Source organism: Paramisgurnus dabryanus, chromosome 13, assembly GCF_030506205.2.
Source record: "Paramisgurnus dabryanus chromosome 13, PD_genome_1.1, whole genome shotgun sequence".
Lineage (NCBI taxonomy): Eukaryota > Metazoa > Chordata > Actinopteri > Cypriniformes > Cobitidae > Paramisgurnus > Paramisgurnus dabryanus.
In genome coordinates this window covers 32,907,775-32,927,235 of record NC_133349.1, presented here as the reverse complement: position 1 = coordinate 32,927,235, position 19,461 = coordinate 32,907,775, and the positions used below count along the sequence as shown (strand labels likewise).

General features: G+C 35.6%; 1 long non-coding RNA gene across 1 annotated transcript; it reads right to left on the bottom strand.

Annotated features, from left to right (window-relative positions):
* Positions 1-8,926: 8,926 nt before the first annotated feature.
* On the bottom strand, positions 8,927-11,468 carry LOC141279951 (uncharacterized). The gene is made up of 5 exons (XR_012334762.1): positions 11,226-11,468; positions 10,607-11,034; positions 10,204-10,291; positions 9,978-10,098; positions 8,927-9,058 (listed from the first exon to the last, which is right to left on the bottom strand). It is a non-coding gene; the product is annotated as an uncharacterized lncRNA (long non-coding RNA).
* Positions 11,469-19,461: the final 7,993 nt, after the last annotated feature.

The window sequence follows — 19,461 nt, the reverse complement described above, 5'->3', positions numbered from 1 at the left end:
TGCCAGCGACCCTGATCTCCCCTCCCCCAGGGCGAAGCCCCGGCCTGAGTGTAGAGTGCTGACCTTATATCACTGAAGTGTGTGGAGTGCAGTGGGTGAGTCTGTCTTTGACGTGTGTACACCTGAAGTTTGCAGTGTTGTGCCGTGTCCCTGTTGTCTGTTCTCACCCTCTAGGCCAAGAAAGAACCCTGTCGAAGGGGAACGTGCGCTGTGTCGGGGTGACCATTCATTCTTATGTACGCCCGCTGGTACTCCTGGCCCCTGTGTTCCCGCCTGGAGGCGGCGAAGTCTTAACAACAAGTAAAGGTATTGTGTGGATATTGTGGGAAAAAACACTCATCGGAGGGAAGTACTGGCTGCTGTATGTGGAACAAGTTGTTGTGCCCTTTGTGCATGTTTACCGATTGTGGAGTGATTCCAGAAGTTCACCCCTGTCTAGATCTCGTGCCCTGTGGTTGGAAGAGAGGAGAGGGAAGCGATCGAGTCGGTCCCGTGGTGCATGCCTGGTGTAGCCAACCTACCTGAATCCACCCATTGTGGTAACACCGGCTGTGGTAGGCCCAACGAGCAGCAGCCTTGGATCTGTGTCCCCATCTGCCCTTGTACGAAGCCAAGAGGTGGTGTACGGTTTCCCCCAGTTATCCACTGAAGTCAGTAACATTGTGAAGGAGTGTTCTGTGTCTGTCTGTTACTAGTCCTATAGGTCTGAGCCTAAGGCTCCGTGTCGTCGTGGGAGTATTGCCTGCGGTCAGAAGCGACCAGGTTGAACATAGGGTCAGGAAGCCCGTGTGGTGAAGAAGTACCTACGACGAGTTACGACACATCCTCTTCAGTCTCCACTGTTCTAAGAAGGCCGAAGCCTGGTGTCCGTCGCCTAGAGGGTCTCTGAGTAAAACTTACCCTGTGCCTTTGTATATCTATGGCAAGCCTAGCTAAAGCTACTTACCTTGAACACGCCCTTGTGCGCCCAACGTGAAGATCCAGTTGCCCTATGAATGGGTTATAGCAATACTATCATTTATTCTATAATACCATTTATAAAAAATGTTTTCTATTATTTCTTTTTAACTTTTTACCTATAATCTTATAGCCTAGCGTCCCCTTGGAATTATAAGGTTCTATCTGCGTTCTGAGCTGTTTTGAGATATTGAGCACATATAGGAAAACTTACATGGGGAAGAAGTTTCTTTCAAACATGAAAATAACAGGGACCCTAAATGCATTCTAAATCTACAATATCAAAATCCTCTCAAATTTCTAAATGTAAATTTTTGGAAGGGGTCAAATGCAGATAGAACCTTCTAATTCTAAAACAACACTTTTTGCTAAGAATTATACGGTTCTATCTGCCAAAACATTATTTAAACATTAAATATAAAATTAATGTTGTAACAATTTTTTAACATGTGTTAGAAAGTAACATTTTAATCCTTTCTATGACATTTTATATTTTTATTTTAGCACTTTTATCTCTAAAAGTCTGATTTTACATTGCTCCTTTACAACATTGCTTCTTCCCTCTTCTGCCTCAGTTTCTCTACCATCCTCCTGTATATGTCGGGTTCATTACAAAATAGACAATTTTGTTTTAGCATGTTATACCATTCCCTACTGAAAAATCCAGCTAAGACCAGCATAAGCTGGTGAGCTGGTCTCAAAACTTGGTTTTAGCAAGTCTCCCAGCTTGGTTTTAGCAGGTATTGCTGGTGTAGTAAGCTGGTCTAGCTGTGTTTTGGTCACTTTTTAAGCTGGTCTAGCTACTGCCACCTTAAACCAGCTAAAACCAGCTACCAGCTTATGCTAGTCTTTGCTGGATTTTTCAGTAGGATTGAGCAGCTACAGGCTACAATCATTCTGAAATCATTTTAATACTGAGGTAACTGCTTTAACAATCTTTCACATGTTTACATTTTGACATAACAATCATAACTTACTGTAAACACCCTTTTTTGGGTAGGATATTTTAGTTCAATTTTTCTGTAAATTTTATCTTAGTGTTTGGCTCTTAATATCAGGAACTAAAAAGCTAGCACTGCTGGCTAGTGTGGTGTCTAACTATGAAAACAATCTCCTCAGCAAGACCTAAAAAAAAGACTGCCCCTACTGAAAAATCCAGCAAAGAGCAGCATAAGCTGATAGCTGGTTTTAGCAGTCTGAGGTGGCAGTAGCTGGTGTAAGCTGGTCCAACCAGCCTGGCAAAGCTGGTCAAGCTGGTGGGTCAGCTGGTCTTCCAGCATGACCAGATAAGTCCAGCTAGACCAACTTAAAAAGTGACCAAAACACAGCTAGACCAGCTTAAAAAGTGACCAAAACACAGCTAGACCAGCTTAAAAAGTGACCAAAACACAGCTAGACCAGCTTAAAAAGTGACCAAAACACAGCTAGACCAGCTTAATAAGTGTCCAAAACACAGCTAGACCAGCTTAAAAAATGACCAAAACCCAGCTAGACCAGCTTAAAAAGTGTCCAAAACACAGCTAGACCAGCTTAAAAAGTGACCAAAACACAGCTAGACCAGCTTAAAAAATGACCAAAACACAGCTAGACCAGTTTAAAAAGTGACCAAAACCAAGCTGGGAGACCAGCTAAACCCATCTCACCAGCCTAAGCTGGATTTTACAGTAGGGTGAACTTGCCTAAAATTCGGGCTGTCTATCTTAACGTTTCTTTAAAACTTTGCATTGCGTGCCATAATCCTCACAGATATTGTGTGTCTGTGATTTTTCCTGTCCTCAAGGACAAAGTCGGCAACACCACATATAGGCACAGTTTCACAGACAGGGATTAGACTAGTCCTAGAATAAAATAAATGTAAGAGCTGTCAAAACTGAAAACAACTTGCACTAACGTATCTTAAAATACATCAGTGCCCTTTCTTTAGCCTCAAAATGCACACAAGTAATGTTTTTAGTAAGGCATGTTTGTTAAATATTTTCTAATGAAACTAAGTTCTAGTTCTGGCTTAAGCTAATCCCTGTCTGAGAAACCACCCCATAAAATTGATCCTGATTGGTCCTCTTCTGTGCATTCGAAGTGCTGATTAGCTCACGCAGATAGAACCTTATAGAGTCAAGTTAGAGTTCGATTTTATAGATAGAACCTTTTTGTTTTTTTAATAAAACGTCCCAAAATGTACAAAACTTAAAATAAAACATCACATAAAGTAAATAAGTTGTCACAGGGTAAGAATATTTGAATAACTCAATTTTGACAAAAATGTCAGATAGAACCTTATAATTCCAAGGGGACGCTATGTCTTCTTCCTTTGTGTTCTAAAATTTCTATGTTAAAACACTTAATACATATATAAATAATGCACACATACACATAATGTGAAGTGTTATTAATATTTAAACAGGCCTATGCATATTAATTTGAATGTAAACATAATAGTTTTATAATAGTTTTAGAACAAACACGTAGGCTATAAATATAAGGAAGAAATAATATAAATCAGAAATAATTGATTTACCAATAAAGAACAAATATAACACATACATACATACATACATACCCATCTCAGTAGCCAAGCCATTTAAACTTTTAATCTATCTTAAAAATAAACATAAGGTGATGAAAACACTATAGAAATATTACACTGAAGGGAAACATAGGGGAACAGACTTTGACAGAACACCAGATCCATAAAAATCACAGTTTAAGGCTAACACTTCACACCAGAGTCCTGCAACGCCTAAAATTGTGTCATTCCTAAAATTCACAGGCGGGTATGCGGGCGATAATTAACTCCATGCGGGCGGGTAGTAGTGCAAATGAAAATTTGTGCAATATTAGTATGTCTAAATTACCATTACATGCGCAACATATGACATTTGACCCAAACATAATACACATATCCAAAGAAAGCCGGAAATGTCTACCTTAAAATAAGCTAATTATAATAAAGCAATAAACCCCGAGAAGCAGTGGGTTACCAGTGCATTTTATAACAGCTAAGGGGCGTTGCTAGGCACGACGCGAAGCGGGGGGCCTAAAACCCCCTTAGCTGTTATAAAATGCACTGTAACCCCACTGCTTCGAGGGGGTTTATTGCGTTTATAAAACGGTTACTTCATATGCATAACGTTAGCAAGATTTTATAAAATAAAACACAAATAAGTTGTAATTATATTAGTACAAATATTACTCTTCCGCCAAACAAAGTAGTTCCTCAGAATCAAGTGTGACTGAAACAGAGCGCAGTTCCCAACCAACAGAGATGCAGCAAAGACACAATGAAAATATGATTTAAGACTGTGGTGTTTATTTTATTAATCACCATTTATCTAATTTATACATTAACATTTATATTGTGCAACTGTTGAAGTGATCAAATATGCTTGGAAGCATGCTGAACTCTTTCCCCGTCAGCGTTTTTTTTAAGTTGCCACCCAGTTTAAGTTTAATGCCTTGCAGAAAAATTATCTTCTTTAAATAAACATAAAATATCAAATGAAAGAATAGACCATCCGCTTTCAAAAAAAAAAAAAAAAAAAACGTTTCATTCATCCTACCTTCATTTGTTCTCTTATCACCTCTCAAATTTTTTGCTAAAAGCGGAGATAATTCCATATTTGTGAAGAACTCATGTAAGAGATCAGATTCAGAGCAATCAAAACTTACACGCTGTGTTTTCAGTGTTGAGTGAATGCGTCAGTGTTTAAGTTGGGTAATATCGCCACCCAGTGGGTAATAGCGGACGTATGAACTTGAGTTATAAACTCTTCAGACAACGTTTTCTCTTTATCGACGAGATGACTCAACAATATATTTATTGACATTTATCTCGCCATTAATTGTGCAATTGTAGACAAATAAAAAATATGATTATAGACTGTGGTGTTTATTTTCTTAAATCAGTACGCAGCAACAGTGGCGCAGTGATACTAATGTAACGTGGTCTGAACCGTGAGGTTACCAGTGTATTTTATCACGGCTTAGAACGCGTTTCAACCAATCAGAATGAAGAACCAGAACTGCCCGTTTTATAATCTGTATTGAAGTATAGAGAGTACAGTTTTTCCTGGCTGAGCTCATTATCTCTGATGCAGTCATGCCGGGTGTGCCTCATAAGTCTTGAAAAGTGAAGCCAAACGAATGGGACTCTGCTCTAAATAAAAAAATAATTTACACTTCCAATAAAAGTTTCCGAAAGATGGTTTTGGCCCTTTAAGGTAGTTGATATCACGCTGATATGTGTTTAATTATTATTTTTTGTGATACGTTTTATTTTAGCTAGTAATTTGATGCTATAGAAACGGGTCATGTCATTATGATTGATGTGGTTGAATTGTGCGCGTTAGCATTTGGGCGGAAGTTTGATACCGCGGCTCCACCTCTGGCTCCACGGATGATTCCCTCTGCACTTGCCTTGGCTCCAAACTGACGTTTTTACGTAACATGGCTTCAATTCATTACTATGGAGGGAGGCTATGCCACGTCGTCTATCTTTTTTTTACAGTCTATGGGTCATGCCCACAGGCGGTATTCGCTATTAACTGGAGAAAAAAAATATTGAAAGTAAGCCTGAAGTAAATCATTTATCCTCATTATATTTGCTATCATGTAATATGTTAATGGCTTGTGCAGTTCAGCCTACATAAGTGACCTCAGCAGACTACACGCTTCGGATTGAGAAACAAACGCATTGTTTACAAACGAGGACGTATGAACTCACCGTAATGGTGGATAACTCTCTACATGCCATGCAGTTAAGACACAGTAATTTACTTTCGTATCCTGCATGGCAACTTTCAGTAAGGCTGCACTGCAGGATCTTTTAAGTGTGTGCTGTAATATGATTCCATATATTGTTTACATGCAACGGAATTGTTTACGTGAGAGTAGACGCATTGTTAAAACACAATGGTCGATGGGTATCTGAAAACATTCATCTGAAACAGCTTTTTAAAGATAATTTTGCAATATGTAAACAACACTGGTCCAGAAACACTTCCTGTTTCAGTTTGTAGGTTAACTGATCTTACATATATCTTAAAGATGTTTAACTTTTTGATTCAGTTCTATTTTCATGATGAATTGCTATCTGGACCAGTGTTGTTTACATTTTGCAGAATGGTCTATATAACTAAGCACTGCATATGTTTATCTGAGATGTTCTGAATGTTGTTTATGTACATTACATGATAGTTTATAAAGCAATAAACCCCAAGAAGCAGTGGGTTACCAGTGCATTTCAGTGTTTCCCACAGGATTTTGAGAGACTTGTGGCGGTGATGACGTCACACTCTAATTAGCATATATGTCACGTCATCACGTCTTTGCGTTTGATCCGGTTTGATCGAGTGTTGGCACCTGAAATATGTTTCACTTCTACTCTTTGATCTGTCACGTTATATTGCATTTTAAAACAACTGATTGCTATTATTTACATATTATCAGTTCTGTTGTCAGACATAAAATGAGCAGACTATAGCCTATTCGGGATGGGATTAGTTTTACGGTTGTAGATGGCGTAATGTAATTTTACCACAGGATGTCTGTAATATTGATGGTCAATTCGGACGGGATTAGAAATCTCAGTTAAACATTCAGAAGTGGGAGGGGTAACTCGATTGCGCAGCAGGTCACCTCTCTCGTCGTCATGTGCACGTTGCTTCTTGATATCAACATGACACAGACGAGAAAAACTCGAAACACTGTGTTTAATTTCAGTTTGGGGAGAACGTCAGTTTCAGGAACAGTTCTGTGCCTCTGAGAAGTGAATTTGACTTTTTAAAGTTTGTGTCGTGTTATTCAGGAACTGACTAGCCAAAGACTTGTTTTTTTCGCCTAGAATACAAGTAAATGCTTAAGCGCTTTTATATTTGAAAGAAACCCGCAACATAACAGGAAATTACGAAACGTACGTGTATGTTTACAGCTGGTATATAAATCACCATACATTTACATTGAAGTCTTACTGCTGTTGCTCTTCTCATCAATGTCTTGTTATGAGCCCCTTTTCATTTAAATGCGAGTTTTATTGGAGCGTATAGCGCAGACAATTGGGTGCAAATTCAGAAATATGAGAGAATACACAGTAACACAAAGTTACTACAAAACACGTGCACAGGCATATCGCATTATAGAGAGGGAGAGAACGGGTGTGTGTGGGAAACACTAATGCTAACCTTTCGTCAAGTCATCGCCGTCTTCTCTGTCAGTAAAATCTGTGACTGTTGACGTTTACGCGAAAAAGCAAGTATACGGAGGAACGGACATTGTAACACCGCCACCTTTTCACGCTCATGTGAGAGAGAGAGAGAGAGAGGGGCGCGAGCTGCATGCAACATAGAAAGGGAGGGCGCGCTGGGTGCTTGCAACAATGAATTAAGACGTTTTTAAACAGTAACATATAAATGTAAATGGGGATCATGAAAAATCTATTTGTGGCGGCCAGCGCTGATTCTGTGGCGGTGCGCCACGAATAAATCAACGTATGGGAAACACTGCATTTTATAACAGTTAAGGGGCGTTGTTAGGCACGACGCGAAGCGTCATATGCATAACGTTAGAGGGATTTTATAAAATAAAACACAAATAAGTTATAATTATATAGTAATAATTATATTAGTACAAATATTATTCTTCCGCCAAACAAAGTAGTTTCTCCAAATCAAGTGTGACTGAAACAGAGCGCAGTTCCCAACCAACACAGATGAAGCAAAGACACAATGAAAATATGATTTAAGACTGTGGTGTTTATTTTATAAATCACCATTCATCTAATTTATCTGATGATCAAATATGCTTGGAAGCATGCTGAACTCTTTCCCCGTCAGCGGTTTTTTTTTTAGTTGCCACCCAGTTTTAGTTTAATGCCTTGCAGAAATATTATCTTCTTTAAATAAACATAAGATATCAAATGAAAGAACAGACCATCTGCTTTCAAAAAAAAAAAAACGTTTCATCCTACCTTCATTTGTTCTCTTATCACCTCTCAAATTTTTTAGCTAAAAGCGGAGATAATTCCATTTTTGTAAAGAACTTATGTAAGATTCAAAGCCATCAAAACTTACACGCTGTGTTTTCAGTGTTGAGTGAATGCGTCAGTGTTTAAGTTGAGTAAGATCGCCACCCAGTGGATAATAGCAGACGTATGAACTTGACTTATAAACTCCTCAGACAACATTTTCTCTTTATCGATGAGATGACTCAACAATATTTATTGACAGTTATCTGGATATCGCCATTAATTGTGCAATTGTAGACAAATTAAAAATATGATTAAAGACACTGGTGTTTATTTTCATAAATGAGTACGCAGCAACAGTGGCGCAGTGATACTTATGTAATGTGGTCTGAACCGTGAGGTTACCGATGTATTTTATCACGGCTTAGAACGCGTTTCAACCAATCAGAATGAAGAACCAGAACTGCCCGTTTTATAATCTGTATTTAGTGTTATCATTGATATTTACCTATCAGTTACACTGTAAAAAGTTTATTGTCAAATTAACAGTAACTTACTGGCAACAATTATCCAGTAGTTCCTGTATTTCAAACAACAGTAAAATTACTGTAGAAAGAATGACAGTAGTTTTAAGCATACTGCAAAATTAAGTACAGTATTATACTGTTTTTTCTAAGATCCAACATACAGCATTTTACTGTTATACTGGAAATTTTACTGTTATTTATTTTACAGTGTAAAATATATACTACTGTGTTTTTTTACGATTAAATTAAATACTGTTATTTTATCGGCTGGTGTTAAATATAAAGACAACAACTATATCTTTAAAAGCAGAAAATTTATTGTGCAGTTTTAACTGTATATTTGTAACAATATTAACAAAAATAACCAAAAAATTATTAGATTTTATACAAAAAGTTAAATAAAAATTAACAAAATCAGTCAGCAATCAATGTATCAAATGGTTGCCATAGTGTAGTTACCCTAAATGAGAAAACCACATCATACAATACAGTGAAAAGCATAATTACAATACAGTTTTTTTGTAGGTAGTATGGGTGGTGGTGGCAGGATGAAGGTGTAGGTCAGGGGTAGGCTCACCAGTTATAATCTAGAACATGGCCAAGTCTTGAGATCCACCTTGAGAGAACAGAGAAAATATTACGGATAATGTTACAATAACATAACATCTTACTGAAAGCTTAAATAACCCAGTCACAGTGCTGGTTGGTGACTTCTTTTTCGAGGGCGCACGATGCAAAGCTTGTCACAACATGTATTTAGCGCGTCATGTAAACTTATGTGCATCACGCACCATGTCAAGATGCTTCAAAGGGTTTTATTATAAAAGAGGCACTCACGTTTGCCAGATCTCGCTAAATCTCATGTGTAATCAGAGTTTAGTGTTAAGTTAGTGTCTTGCGAGTATTTTGTGAACGTGAGTGTCATAAAATCATAAACCCTTCTGACGCTTTTACAGCAGGCACGTATTTTGACATAAGGCAAGATGCACATGGTTAACATGACGCAACGAACGCATACTTTGACATGATGAGCAACACACATTACACTCTGAACACATATTTTGAATTTGCACCCCTTACGAGAGAAGTCACCAGCCACCACTGCGAAGTAGAATTACATTTTGAATAAATAATATTTAATAGACCACAGGTAGACTATTAAATATTTTCGCACCATTTTACACATTTCAGTGACTAAAACATGACACAAATATTACCCATAAATAATAACAGGTGTAATAAATAAATAAATGTGTTAACTATAATAATTATTATCAATAAACACAAAACTAATTCCGTATAGACCATTCAAAACTTAAGACGATAAATGAACAAATTTACACAAAACTATATACGTACCAATTACCACTAAGTAAGTTTTGTTATGACAAAACAATTTATACAAATACGTTGTTTGTACAATTTTAGAAGTGTTATAGACTGTCTTTTGTAGTCACCAAAAATGTTTAATGTTTAGTGTGCAATGATGGGTTTGGACATGCTACACTGAAGGAGATAAAAAAGAGATACAGTACCTCTGTTACCTCCACTTCTTCATTCAGGATATTGACACCATCCATTCTGATGCTGGCTCCTCACATCAAGGGGGTTTAAAGTGCCATGAAAAATTGTTTTTGGTTTTAGCTTTGCTGAATCCTGTGAAAATAAAATGTACTGAGTAACTAAGAATACAAGTTAAAGAGTTGAGTAATAAATTGCATCAAAATCTAAACTCTATTGTTAGCCAAACTCAAAACTTACATTTTCCAGACAAAAGTTAAACTTGCTGTATTCTCAAGATGAAGAAATAAAATGAGCAGTGCAGGGTTTTTCTCCATATCAGAAACACCTGTGTAAACATAAAAATAAAACACAAGTTATTGCCACACTGATTAAAATATACTGTACTAAGTATAGGAGCTGTAAGAGATTAATACACACTCATTAAATACACTCAGCAAGTAGTTGCTTACTTATAAATATTAAAATAATTATTAGATAAATGTAATCATTGTTAATGTGCTCCCAACTGATGTGCTGTTCCAGTTCTGTGCATTTTTCAAGTGTATAGGCAGTTCCTGACCAGACGCTTGACCAGTCCAGTCCAGTACAGTAAAGTAAAGTAATTGTTCAACATTTCAAATTGGGTATAAAAATATTGTACGTTTTTGTGCTAGTATGTCCTGTCTTCAGATTTAGATGAAGGTCCTTCCCAAACCACATCTTGATGTCATAAAGAATCTTAAACACATAACATTTCAACAGAATGATTCAGGGCACTTGCACAGTAATACCTGAAAATGAATAGATTTTGTTCTAACTCAGATGATCACATGATATTGCCATTACAACATAATAAGTAAGATATTGTTTCTGTCTTAATAGATTGATTGCAGGCTTTGCCTGATGCTAAATGCATGGTAAAAAAATTTATAGACAGATAATTGAACCACGTAAAATAATAATAATAATAATAATTGAACCACGTGACTTCTCCCGATCATCCAGGACATATGACCATCATGTCATGGCAGCATACAAAACAGGGATACAAAGGAAAACGTTGATCATTGGATTAATCCATATCAGGTCCTAGAACACATTTTCAGATCTCATGTCAGCAGAACACTAATACATTTTCACATAAATATTCACGGATATTTAATCCACAATACATCTTTGTGTATGGATCATAGTCATATTATTAGCAGATGAACAAAAGTTACGTGACTGAAAAAGATTAAGGCTTTTATGAAACTACACAATAATAAGTTAGTACTCACCGACTGTTTAAAAAAGCACTGCTGGTCTCAATCCAAGTGAGCACACAAACACACCGCCACGCAACAAGCACAGGATCTCTTCAGTGCGATGCCCGCTGAAGTGATGATATCCCGCGATAGACGAGATGACGAGCATGCAGGCGTAAAACTACCGTAGAAAATTTGTTGTGGACTGTAGCCCAGATTTACATACACTAATAAAGAAGATAAAACATTGTTAAATCTATTATACGTCTTTTCAATACTTCTAGCTGCCATAATGTTCAGTCAAGTTCATGTTCAGTCATTAATGTATTATTTTAAACATATTCCACAGATATTCATTACACAACGTATTCTGGCACAACATAATTCAAGTTTATAACGTTATTTATTTAACACATTAATTTATTTCTCTTACTTACCTCAGCAAAGTCTCTGTCAACACAACACGATAAGCTCAGACTGCCTTGGCCGTTAATTTGAAAAAGCGCTCGCGGGGTTTTACACAGTGAACATTCTTTCTTTTGCACACGCAGACAATCATTGTGTAGTTGCAGAAGTTGTTTGCTGTTATGACAGAAATTAAGTAAAATTTAGCCGAAAGAACCCTTTGTGCCAATAAAGTCTCATACCAGATATTACATATAGCACTTACCAGATAATGATGAAGTGAGTGAAGACAAACACGACGACACAAGATCTCTTATAATAGCTCTCTGTCATTTTGTGGTCACAAAATTAATGTTAGCATATACGTATTAATATTCACCCAGCAGATATTAATAAAGAAATACGCGCTAGATTAGCAGAACAGATACGAAGAGCGACGACACACACGCGTTCTCCCACTCCCCCCTACTGACAGAACTGAGGAGCAGCACGTCACGTGACGTGACCTACTCGCGCCTGAACTCTCCGCATTTGTTTAATCAAATACTAAAATTAGCGCTTTCTTAACTAATTGACTGCTATTTGAAGATTATACATATATATATTCTCGCCTAAACTAATATTAAAAATACATTTTGTGACCTAGAGGCAACAATATTAAGAACTGATGGTATGTCTATTGAATTGGCTGGTGATTTCATTAAAGCCTCAGAAAAGGCACGTGATTTATGTTAAAGGAACACACCGAGCATCTGATGTGAAAACAGACATTAAACCAAATATCTCACAAAAAAATAAAGCATTTAAGATATAAATATACGTTTGTCATTGTGTTTTGCAGTTGCTTGGTAATACTGTATTCAGAGTAATATTTCCCATAATGCATTGGAAATCTACAGTAGCCTACTGTACAAAGCTTATGCAGTAAAAAACTGTTGAAAATACATTAAAATACTGTGGAAACAACAAATCTACAGTAACAAACTGTCAACAACTTATACAGTAAGAAACTGTCGAGAAAAACAGTAAAAAACTGTGAAAACAACGAAAATTATTTACAGTGTATGTATGTAAGCTTATGTGATATTTCTATGGACAATTTATGCTAACAGCTGTTTATAACTCTCTTACAGGTCTGCATCACTCTTGTCAATACAAAACTATGAACTAGAAAGACATATTTACACTTTTTGGACTTTGGACTATATGGTATCATGAGCCACATAACGTTTATGTAAAGAGCCATTAGCGGGCTGGGTCTCAGGTGTGAAACACATCAATATTCATGACCATTGACCCTCTCTTGCATATTGCCTTTACAGCAAAAAGTGTCTTACAAAAGTTAAATTAATGTATTGTCTCATGTGTATCAAATTCTCAACTCTACAAGAATAGAGAAATTTATTGTTTGTGAGCAAATGTTTAGGATGTGTTCGTTGGCCTTATTTTAGAAACTTTTCGTTTTCTTTTTTTAATAAACATGCATAAACAACATTACTTAAAACTACAAACATGTAAATATATTTTACTTACATATTATTATAGCACAGTTTGTGCTGAATACAGGATTATGTGATATTAGCCATTAATAAGTTTTAAAGCAACTGAAAAAAGACCAAATGTAAGAGCATGTCAGCAGTGTTGGGAAAGTTCACTTTTTTTACATGAACTAGTTCAGTTCACAGTTCACAAATTTTAAAATGAACTTGTTCAGTTCATAGTTCATATTTCAAAATTTTGAACTAGTTCACAGTTCCAAAAATGAACTAATGTATAGTTCTTTTTCTCCATATTATTTAAAAAATAATATTGCCATTATAGCCCATATAGAACCACAGACAGCAATTATTTTATTAGTTTTAACACTGAAGCTAAATGCGTCAGATATCATCTTCATATCCAACTTTAAATCCTTATCCAACCAGGGTTTACAATAGCATTGAGTGTCTTTTAATTTTTGTATTTGCTTGCACATACCTTGAAAGGCTAGCCTGGTGCTTCAAGGGGGTTGCACATCGGGTGAGAAGCGCTGCGAGGCGTCACGTGTATTACAAACACGTTAAATAGCGTGAGCTTACTCAAAGTCTATTTCAAGATCCAAAATATGCGTATTAGCAGCCTATGTTAATCGTTAACGATTTAGGAATAAATATGATGTTATTTAATGTTAAACTATGTGAGTGGCGGGGCAGGGATTTGGATTTCAGAACCTGTTTACAGTGTGTTTTAGCTGGGTTTTCGCCTGGAAGACTCTATAGAAATCTGGCACCTTATTGCAGGACGTTAAACTGAGAAAGCGTGCCGTTCACAAGCACCAGAATGAACGAGTTCACCTTGAGTTCATCAGGCAGTAGTACAGTATGTTCAGTTAACGTTCACTCAAAATATGAACGAGTTCACGAACTTTCGTTCAATGAACTCGTTCAGGCACAACACTGCATGTCCCCATTTCATCAATATTTGACGACACTTGACCATTCGTCAATATGTGACGCGGAGGGTATACCTTTCGCGTCATTTTTTGACGAACTGGGGACTTCAATACTATTACGTCCGTTGCATTCTCTTCTCCTATTTTCTTACAAATTTCGCGTCGGTTTAGGGTTAGATTTACATAATGACATCCCTACCCAAACCTAACTCTAACCCCAACGCCAGGTGACAACTGTTTCTAACCCCAACGCCAGGTGACAACTGTTTAATTTCGCGTACACTGTTTAATTTAGCGTAATCTAACCCTAAACCGACGCGAAATTGGTAAGAAAATAGGAGAAGAGAATGCAACGGACGTAATAGTATTGAAGTCCCCAGTTCGTCAAAAAATGACGCTTCACAGAATATCCACCAGGTGGCGCATAAAAAACTAAATTTTTATACAGTATTCTTTGTCATTGCGGTTGTTTCCAGAAGTTAATAAGGGCATTGCTGAATATTTAACATTGCTATTAAAACAGCAAAGTGACGTCAACCCCTTCTTGCCAGCATAACAGCGCATACAACTATTAAGATGACTGTACGTGCAATACGCATTTATACTAAGTGCAAAAGAGAATTTAGTGTGAGCCTTATACACGTAACTTTATTTACAATGAATATCTTAATTATTTGTGTTGTCAAATTTTGACACAGTTTTATTGTTTGTTCATAATATTAATAATTATGTCAGTTTTTCTAAAAGTATCAATATTTTAAAGAGATTAATGTGGTATAAAAAATTACATGTTTTAAAGTTTAAAATGTTGTAAAAATATATTAGTATTCTTATATATTAAGAACAACAATATGACACATGTATATTGCGCTAAAATGCTTTACATATGGAAAGAGGAAGTCTTCTCAACCACCACCAATAAAGTTAAAAAATTATTCTTTAGAAAAACGACGTTTAAACCCACGCAGAGCGAACAAGAAAACATAGGCCTTTGCTTACATTAGTTTTACATATTTATATTTATAATACCTTTAATAATACCTTTCTTGCGCATATAGGCAGTCAGTGTTATGATTTTTTTATCCTTTCAGCCGTAATTCATAACTGTTAAAATATTCAGTGGCTTTGGAAATATCACTAAAATAATTGATTAAAGTAACTTATTAAAATCTCTTAATGTGACATGTATTTTTTAGTTGGTCAAACCAAAATAAATGACTAGAAATAGAACAGACATTTTTATTTAAAATGTACATATATGTAGGCCTACATTTAATAAAATAGCGAACAGAGAAACTGCGCCTTTTATGGACAAAAACACCTCCGAAGTGTTGAGTTTATGAATATTTACACTTACAATATTATGTACTTTGTGAAATGTGTGTATGTTAAATAATCAATTTAATAACATGTGGCTATATAGACAAACACGTAGCGTCTCCTTCCAGGTATCTAATCTCACACGTTCGCATTCAACACTTTTCAAAACTTATTTATATAAAATCTAATTTATAAATTAAAAAAACACAGTTTTAGGTTAAGACAATAATAAATTACACACCTTTCTGCTTTGTTTGAATTGACAAGCATTTTATTTGCCACTGTCAACATGTTTTGTGATTGATTTACTGATTTATTACAGAAACTTGTCAGAAGCAAAGCTATTGTACTAAGCATCTATCTATCTGTGTTTTAAAGTTAAAAATGTTGTTAAAAATATATTAGTATTCTTATATATTAAGAATAACAATATGATAGGTGTACATTGCGCTAAAATGCTTTACATATGGAAAGAGGAATTATTCTCAACCAGGGTCGTGCACATACCTTTTGAGGGGCATGTGCTGAAACTGAAAAAGGGCACCCCCTCCAAATAAATAGCACATAATAATCGTCTTAAACACTTTATATTTATTTACTATTAATGATTGAAAAATTCCCTATTAATGAATGAAAAATTACATTTTATGATAGCTTGGCATTAGTTGGCTTTAACAATTTGCCTCCTGGGTGTTTGTCTGTATTAGACCTATTTGTAGTCATGTGTTTTGCTCTTATTTAATTGTGTAATATATTAATTTTCATTTTTTTCATCTGCTTTGCATACATAAAGTTAAATAAAAATATGTTTGAGGAAAAAAGCTATTATTTTTGGTTTTATGAGCTAATTTTTATTATTTGGTTAACATGTTTATGTATGTCATTGAGAAGAGGGGAAATATGAGATTTAAGATCAAAATAATATAGTAAAATACTATTCTATTAGCCATACCATTAGCATATCCAACATGTATCTGCCTACCTGGCAAAAACTGTGCTGAGGACCAGGAACGTTGGTCTCTTAAAGGTGCACTTAGGTTGGTTGTTTTCTCTCGTGAACTACACTTTCCATAAAATAAGCCAGCAATGAAAATGTATAAAAAATTTTGTCTAGTCATTCAGGGCTAACTTTTTGGTGATTTGGAGCACTGTAGCCCCTGACAGAAAATGTTAAAAGCTCAAGCGGAAAATTTTGAGCACACCTTAAATCAGCCTGCAATTATTCACATTTTCCCAAAATAACTGCATTACTGAAAAATACTAAACAGACTTAAGTTTGTGCAGTTGATTTCAGAATAAAAAGTTATGAACTAAAGAATCATACAGCCCTCTTGGCTAATTCTAGGCATAAGATACATACATATCCAAATAGCATATTGTAATGAGATGAGTGGCAGGGCAATATACATACTTGTATCCTTTACAAGTTTCTCGTCTTTTATGATATCCACAGTTTTCCTTAACTGTGCGTTTTCTAATCTGTAATGTTTTTGGTGTTAATGTAGGCTAGAAGTTTTCTCTATCTCTCATCTCTGCAATGTTTAATTTTAAACCCGCACGGGCGCATCTTCTCGCGGTTCACCCGGGCTGCGTAGACCCATCGGTAAACGATTGAGACGTGTCATGCAAATAATTCTTTACATTATTTATTTTATTTATTTATTTATTGCCAAAGATTTATTCCTTGGAATTTTCTTGGTGAGCTCATCCACAATAGTGTCAAACATTTAAATACATTGAAATACATTGTAACACACACATACATACATATATATAAATAAGCAGTAAAACCCGATCCTGCATTCCGTATTGTTGTCACGGGTGCCCTGCACATGCGTGAACAGCAGTGAAAACTCATTTTGGTCACAGTTTGGAGCCCTTGGTGCCTCCCTGATTGCCCTCTCGCCCAATCTGTCTAAACCGGCCCTGCTCAAATTTATAAAACATGCGCCGTTATAGACATACTAGTGTTTCTTTCGTAATGAGACGGCATTGTACTCAAACAAGAAGATATTTATTTAATGTTGCAAGACGTTCAGCTGCTCTGCTGTAGAACTTCAGCTCGTCGCAATCAGGGGGCGGAGTTAAGAGTTTGAGCGGATCCAAAAAGATTTTGTTTTTTAATAACTTTTATTTGATAAATATATTTGTAAAACAGACAGACATGCGTAAAGGGTTACCAATAGCATTGATTTATTAAAGAAAATTTAAAAAAATCTAATCAAATTCCTTAGAAAAAAAGGGCACTTCGGAGTGTAAGGACAAAAAGGGCATGTGTTCTGCACAGGTTGGGCCCTATCTGTGCAAGTGCCTGGGCATGTGTTCTGCACAGGTTGAGCCCTATCTGTGCACGTGCCTGTTCTCAACCACCACCAATAAAGTGTAAACATTATTCTTTAGAAAAACTGCATTTAAACCCACGTGGAGCGAACAAGAAAACAAAGGCCTATGCTTACATACTGTACAGTCGACATATGATATCTTTTTTGTTTAGTTTTACAGTTTTAAAAGTAACAAAAAAGTTCTTAAAATCTAATGAATACTTCTCTGTAAAATTTATATAACTGCAGATGACAGCAGATTTGATTCATTCAGTTCACCTCAGAAATAGGAGAAGTGATGATTTGTGATTGATTGGGGCTAATACACTGACTGCCACACTTAAAATACACCAAACCAAATTAGCACTTTATATTACACTAAAGCAACAGAAAATGTGCATGTCAAGACCATATAACTTTATTTTGTATGTAAATATATTATTGTTTATATCAATTGATTTTTTTCTCTTTTTATTAAAATTTGCCACAGCAAACATCACGCAGGCTTACAAACATGCATACGCGGGTGAGGGTTAATAAAGGGGAATTTGGTGTGAGCCTAATACATGTCGAATTTTGATACAGTTTCATTGTTTGTTCATAATATTTATAATTATGTTTGTTTTTCTAAAAGTATCAATATTTAAAAGAGATTAATGTGGTATAAAAAGAAATGTTTTAAAGTTAAAACATTTTGTAAAAATATATTAGTTTTAGACCAAACAAGAAAACATATACGTACAGTGGGCATATGATATCTTTATTTAGTTTTACATATTTATAATACCTTTTAATTATACCTTTCTTGCGCATATAGGCAGCATTGTTATGACTGTTTTAATCCTTTTAGCCGTAACTGTAAAAAATATTCAGTGGCTTTGTAAATATCACTAAAATAGTTGATTACTCTTAAAGGTGACATAGAATGATTGAACGGGGTTTTCATCCTTGTTCTGTGATGTGACATGTAGACAAATTTTTTTTAGTTTAGATCTGTAATGCCTTAGAAGCTTCCTAAAAACCTCTCTCAGATAGCTCTATTAGGGTGGGGGATTTTAAACAAGTGGTTTTGCACCTATTTGCCTCCCCCTACTGGCTTAACTTGCAATCTCATTACTGATTGGCTGACTTTGCTGCCACTCAAAAATTTAGCCAATTATTTTAAAGTGTAGGGGCAGTTAGATGCCTGTGATGTCATACGCATCAGTTGTTCAGATTGGGCCGTTTTCTGGCTGACATTTCTAAAAGAGGAATTTCTATGAGACTGAGATGTTTAGCATGTCTAGAACTTTTTGTATGTTTGTGAATGCGGGTAGACTACCATTATTCAACAAAGACAAGGTAAAAATGGTTTTTCATTCTCTGTCCCATTTAATGTCCCTTATGTATTTTTTGTTGTTGATCAAACCAAAATAAATGACTAGAAATAGAATAGATATTTTTATTTAAAATGTACAGATGTACAGGCGTATACTACATCTAATAAAATAGCCAACAGATAAACTTTTACGTACGGAAAACATCTCCGAAGTGTTGGGTTTATGAATATTTACTCTTACAATATGTACTTTGTGAAATATGTGTGTAAAATAATAAATTTAATAACATGTGGCTATATAGACAAACACGCCGCGTCTCTTTCCAGATATCTCAGACGTTCGCATTCAACACTTTTCAAAACTAATTTATATAACATCTAATTTATAAACTAAAAACAAAGTTTTAAGTTAAGACAATAATAAATATATTTATCTTTAGTTGAAGAAAAACATAGAAAATATTATTATGGGTA